Here is a 7,500-nt window from a genome sequence, read left to right as displayed (position 1 = left end):
TCCAGCATTTACGACACCCTCCACCTCAGTCATTTTGCCCCTTTCTCAACCATCACGACACCCTCCACAGACAGAAAATATATATACCTTCTTGAAAAAGATATCATTATTCATAGTTTTTTCTGTTACCACATTTTGCCCAAACCCCCCCAAGGATAAGATTTCATTATTCATATTTTCTTTATCTACACCCTGAAATGAAATAATGCATACTTCACTGCAATACGCGATAATATACCAAAACGCTCATGAAGTCCCACTGCACTATAAACCAACAAGAACGAGTATGAGCGTTCCATATTCCTACCTCTTTTCCCCCTACCATAAGAAAATAGCTGGAAAGGAATCGGGAATGGGAACAGCCATTATAACTCTTAAAAAGAGAGGCAGCGGCCCGGGGTAAGTGTGATTTCCTCGCGCGAGGAAATTGGAATACCTACACAGCCATTTTCCTGCCCCCCCCCCTCCCCCGCAAAATCACCCATCTTCCCCGCAAAATCACCCATCTTCCTGCAGGAGTTCGAAGTGACAGATGTAATAATTGCAATGGTCGGAATATCCAGAATCCAATATTTTCGTTGAGAAATGTTTAATTTTTTCTTTTTGGACCTTTAAATTTAGGGTGCGATATTTATCGTGTGGAATTGATAACACTGAGAATTTGCTGCACAGACGACAAGGATTTTATATATATATATATATATATATATATATATATATATATATATATATATATATATATATATTTATATATATATATATAAATATATTTATATATATATAGATATATATATATATATATATATATATATATATATATAGATATATATATATATATATATATATAGATATATATATATATATATATATATAGATATATATATATATATAGATATATATATATATATAGATATATATATATATATAGATATATATATATATATATATATATATATATATATATATATATATATATATATATATATATATATATATATATATATATGGTTTTCAAAAGCAGTCAAAAAACACTAATCAAATTACGTTTTTAAATATTTTCTGCCATGAATTATACTGTATCTATATATCAGAATATATATATATATACATATATATATATATATATATATATATATATATATATATATATATATATATATATATATATATATATATATATATATATATATATATATAACGTGAATATATATATATATATATATATATATATATGTATATATATATATATATATATATATATATATATATATATATATATATAAATATATATATATATATATATATATATATATATATATATATATATATATATATATATATATATATATATATAGCCATGGATAACATTAATACCAAAAATATTTCGGTTCTTTTTTTTCGTTTTTTTTCCGAATAAGATAAACATACTAATAGTCTATCTATTTTTTTTACTGTGAAACTATATCAATAATAAAGATAATGATAACAAAATACCTTATTAGAATCATTCAGCATTTAATACAGCATTGATCGTTCTCCCACATTTCATTCCGATAGTCGTTATTTCTGAAATAGGCGATAAAAATGGAGTTAATGAATTTCCCTCTTAGAGAAAAATCCACCTTTTCAATTTCTTATGTATATTCAAGTGGTCCTATTTTTCTTCTGACAATGAGAGGCTTCTTATGATCTTCTGGAACTGGGAGGAATGATTTCAAATATTATTATTATTATTATTATTATTATTATTATTATTATTATTATTATTATTATTATTACAATATCAAATTATAGTTCATATCGATGACAGAACAAGCCCACATAAACAAATATACAAACAAACATACACACATACACACACACACACATATATATATATATATATATATATATATATATATATATATATATATATATATATATATATATATATATATATATATATATATATATATATACCTCCATTTCTATCTCAGCCTTTCAATATTTCTATATCTATATCAATATCGATTATAATATCTATATTTATATATCTATCAATCAATCTATCTATCTATCTATCTATCTATCTGTGTGTCGAAATATTATATCACGAAAGCTTTCACTGAGCTGATGAATCATGAATGTCAATCTCTACAATCCGTGTGGAATATTCATTGTCCATCTCTTCCCTTAGTAAGCTTTAGAACATAATTAATTCAATCCCTTTTTCTTTACCCTTTAAGTTAATTATGTTTGGGAAATGAATAATCATCTGTATCATATGGAAGATTGATTCGATGAATATGTGGATGATTTTATACTGAATAGGAAATGAAGGGGATAAAAATTGCATTATCAATTGAACAATGTTAGAAATTTGAATGATTACATGAATATTTGCTGTGAGTGATCAGATGAAAGTCTCCTACCATCACCAAGCACTGGGTAGTGTGGTGATGAAAAGTGGATAAATTCCGTAGTTGAATTGACATGTCTGAGGCCTTTGTCCTGCAATGGACTAGAAACGGCTGCATTTGTTGTTGAACGATGAAACAAAAATCTCCCACCATCACCAAGCACTGGGTAGTGTGGTGATGATAAGTGGTCAAACACAGACATGAACTGATTTGTCTGAGGCCTTTGTCCTGCAATGGACTAGAAACGGCAGCATTTGTTGTTGAACGATGAAACAAAAATCTCCCACCATCACCAAGCACTGGGTAGTGTGGTGATGAAAAGTGGACAAATTCCGTAGTTGAATTGACATGTCTGAGGCCTTTGTCCTGCAATGGACTAGAAACGGCTGCATTTGTTGTTGAACGATGAAACGAAAATCTCCCACCATCACCAAGCACTGGGCAGCGTGGTGATGAAAAGTGGACAAACCCGTAGTTAAATTGACATGTCTGAGGCCTTTGTCCTGCAATGGACTAGAAACGGCTGCATTTGTTGTTGAACGATGAAACGAAAATCTCCCACCATCACCAAGCACTGGGCAGTGTGGTGATGATAAGTGGTCAAACACAGACATGAACTGATTTGTCTGAGGCCTTTGTCCTGCAATGGACTAGAAACGGCTGCATTTGTTGTTGAACGATGAAACTAAAATCTCCCACCATCACCAAGCACTGGGTAGTGTGGTGATGATAAGTGGTCAAACACAGACATGAACTGATTTGTCTGAGGCCTTTGTCCTGCAATGGACTAGAAACGGCAGCATTTGTTGTTGAACGATGAAACGAAAATCTCCCACCATCACCAAGCACTGGGTAGTGTGGTGATGAAAAGTGGACAAATTCCGTAGTTGAATTGACATGTCTGAGGCCTTTGTCCTGCAATGGACTAGAAACGGCTGCATTTGTTGTTGAACGATGAAACGAAAATCTCCCACCATCACCAAGCACTGGGCAGCGTGGTGATGAAAAGTGGACAAACCCGTAGTTAAATTGACATGTCTGAGGCCTTTGTCCTGCAATGGACTAGAAACGGCTGCATTTGTTGTTGAACGATGAAACGAAAATCTCCCACCATCACCAAGCACTGGGCAGCGTGGTGATGAAAAGTGGACAAACCCGTAGTTAAATTGACATGTCTGAGGCCTTTGTCCTGCAATGGACTAGAAACGGCTGCATTTGTTGTTGAACGATGAAACGAAAATCTCCCACCATCACCAAGCACTGGGCAGCGTGGTGATGAAAAGTGGACAAACCCGTAGTTAAATTGACATGTCTGAGGCCTTTGTCCTGCAATGGACTAGAAACGGCTGCATTTGTTGTTGAACGATGAAACGAAAATCTCCCACCATCACCAAGCACTGGGTAGTGTGGTGATGAAAAGTGGACAAATTCCGTAGTTGAATTGACATGTCTGAGGCCTTTGTCCTGCAATGGACTAGAAACGGCTGCATTTGTTGTTGAACGATGAAATGAAAATCTCCCATCATCACCAAGCACTGGGCAGCGTGGTGATGAAAAGTGGACAAACCCGTAGTTGAATTGACATGTCTGAGGCCTTTGTCCTGCAATGGACTAGAAACGGCTGCATTTGTTGTTGAACGATGAAACGAAAATCTCCCACCATCACCAAGCACTGGGCAGCGTGGTGATGAAAAGTGGACAAACCCGTAGTTAAGTTTACATGTCTGAGGCCTTTGTCCTGCAGTGGACTACAAACGGCTGCATTTGTAGTTGAACAATGAGATGAAAATCTCCCACCATCACCAAGCACTGAGCACCGTAATGATGAAAACTGGCCAAAACCCAGACAAGAATTGTCATGTCTGAGGACTTTGTCCTGCAGTGGTCTAGAAACGGCAGTATTTGTTTTTGTTGTTTTTGTATTTATATTTAATTACAGGAAACTCTGGCTACATGGCTGAGGACTATGAAGCGTGAAGTAGGAGATGAATGGAGAAGTATTGAATTAAAAGCTCAAGATAGAAACGACTGGCGAAATCTAACCGAGGCCCTTTGCGTCAATAGGCGCGGGAGGAGATGATGATGATGATGATGATGATAATTATTTCTCATTTTAAAGACGCGATGAATCTTTTATTATATATATATATATATATATATATATATATATATATATATATATATATATATATATATATATATATATATACTAGTGAAGAAAGGAAATAAGGAAATAAGTAAACTATACGAGAATTAAAGAACAATCGAAATAGAATATTTTCAGAGCATTTAACAAATGAAAAAGAAGAGACAAAGACTTTGGAGGATACTTACTCGTTTAAAGAGGCAATTAATTTTTCAATATCGTCGGCCCATGTATGAGAAAGTCATGGAAATTTGATATGTGTCCTAAAATGCTAAAGCCTTCGCTTGCAATATCAACGTTGCATATTTTATTGCGTTTATGGATATTTTAGTGTTCTGGGTTGGATATTCTCTGACCCTTCCCGATGCTCATATCTCTAGGGGAATCAAATCTAACCTAAAATAATCTCAGAGGTACAATTTGCTCAGATATATTAATGAAATACAACAGGGAACTTATAATGACTTGATCTATTAATGTTGTGAGAGAGTGAGCCAATCATAAGAGGTCTGGATATATTTTACCACAGCTGGAAAATGTTGATTGCTGATTTTAGTATATTTCTTTTTTGAAAAGTCACCATGTTAAAATGGGTAGCTGCCATAAAGGTTTAGTTTAGGAATTAAGATTCCTTTAAAATACTATTAATTTTGTTAGTAATAATTACTAGAAACTTAACACTTTGTTTCCCACATTGGTCATTAGTTTTAATAATCATTACCAGTTATGGAAAGAGTCCAGTCTTAAAACAAATTCCAGTCTTAAAAGAATTGCAGTCTTAAAAATAAATATAGTCTTAAAAAAAATCAATTCTTAAAAAAAAATTCGTCTTAAAAAAAATTCGTCTTAAAAAAATTTCAGTCTTGTAAAAATTCCAGTCTTAAAAAAAAATCCAGTCTTAAAAAAATTTCCAGTCGTAAAACTATTGCAGTCTTAAAGAAATTGTCTCAAGGAAATTCCAGTCTTAAAGAAAAATTCCAGTCTTAAAAAAACTCCAGTCTTAAAAAAAAATCCAGTCTTGAGAAATATTCAAGTCTTGAAAAATATTCCATTCTTAGAAAATATTCCAGTCTTGAAGAAATTCGTCTTAAAAATTTCCAGTTTTGAAAAAAAATTCCAGCCTTAAAAAAATTGTTTTAAAAAAATTTCGGCTTGAGAAATTCCAGACTTAAAGAACTCGTCTTAAATAAAATTCCAATTCTAAAAAATACCAGTCTTAAAAATAATTCGTCCTAAAATAATTCTAGTCTTCATAAAATTCCGGTCTTGAAATAATTCCAGTCTTACAAAAATTCCAGTCTTTAAAAAAGAATTCCAGTTATAAGAAAATTCGTCTTAAAAAAATTATCTTCACTCTACTTTCTCTATCTCCTACACTGAACGTTAATAAATCTATATCATTATATGTTCTAAAAATCCATTCTCAGCTGAAAGAACATATCCTCAAAAGTTTAATCATTGTCATTATGCAACGGGAGTTCAAGCAGATGATAAAACGACCAAGACTCGTTCAATGTGTCCTTAACAGCCTCGTTCAGGAGACCATTCGCTTGTTCGAAGAACATTTCCGTAATGTGATCGATAGTTAAAGTTGGACGTAATCACACATTCAGAGAAAATGTGCTTTTCCAATAATTTTGGTAAAAAAGAAAAAGAAAAAAAGAGGAAATTCCACGAGTGTATGAGATCTGATATTAGTGGTTATTGTTCTGGTTCTGATGTAGTTTTAGTTTTATAGCCTACATGAATATATATATATATATATATATATGTATATATATATGTGTGTGTATATATATGTATATATATATATATATATATATGTATGTATATATATATATATATATACATGGTATGTATATACATACACACACACATATATATATATATATATAGTATGTATATATACATATTTACATATATATATATATATATATGTATGTATAATATGTATATATATATATGTATATATATATATATATATATGTATATTTATATATATATATATATATATATAGTATGTATATATACACATATATATATATATATATATATGTATATATATATGTGTGTGTATATATATGCATATATATATGTATGTATATATATATACATATGTATATATATATATATATATATACATGGTATGTATATACATACACACACACATACATATATATATATATATATATACATATATAGTATGTATATATACATATTTATATATATATATATATATATGTATAATATATATATATATATATATGTATATTTATATATATATATATACATATATATATATATATATATATAGTATGTATATATACACATATGAATATATATATATATATATATATAAATATATATATATGGTATGTATATGTACATATACGGTATATATATATATATATATACATATACAGTATATTTTATATATATAAATATATATATATATATATATATACATATACTGTATATTTTATATATATAAGTATATATATAAATATATATAAATATATATATATATATATATATATATACATATATATATCTATATATTTCAAATAAGCCATATATATTAATACATTAAAGTCTGGATTCTCTTAACGACCTCGGGATCAGAGCCCAAGGCGGAAACGCCCAAAGACTATGATATCGGACCGGCGGGGATTTGAACCCTCGCCAGGATATCTGTATGCCAGTGACCATACTACTCCGCCACTGGCATACAGATATCCTGGCGAGGGTTCAAATCCCCGCCGGTCCGATATCATAGTCTTTGGGCGGTTCCGTCTTGGGCTCTGATCCCGAGGTCGTTAAGAGAATCCAGACTTTAGTGTATTAATATATATGGCTTATTTGAAATATGAAAGAAACACGTTTAAATGTGCAAAAAAAATTATCATTTTATCTATATATATATATATACATATATATATATATATATATATACAT

General features: G+C 30.4%; 1 protein-coding gene across 1 annotated transcript in view; it reads left to right on the top strand.

The window, feature by feature from the left end:
• The window catches only part of LOC137619927 (uncharacterized), a 429,475-nt gene that overhangs the window by 336,827 nt on the left and 85,148 nt on the right, over positions 1-7,500 (top strand).

Source organism: Palaemon carinicauda, chromosome 26 (genome assembly GCF_036898095.1).
Source record: "Palaemon carinicauda isolate YSFRI2023 chromosome 26, ASM3689809v2, whole genome shotgun sequence".
Classification (NCBI taxonomy): Eukaryota; Metazoa; Arthropoda; class Malacostraca; order Decapoda; family Palaemonidae; genus Palaemon; species Palaemon carinicauda.
The sequence above is the reverse complement of the archived record's forward strand: the minus strand, read 5'-3'. Positions and strand labels throughout refer to the sequence as shown.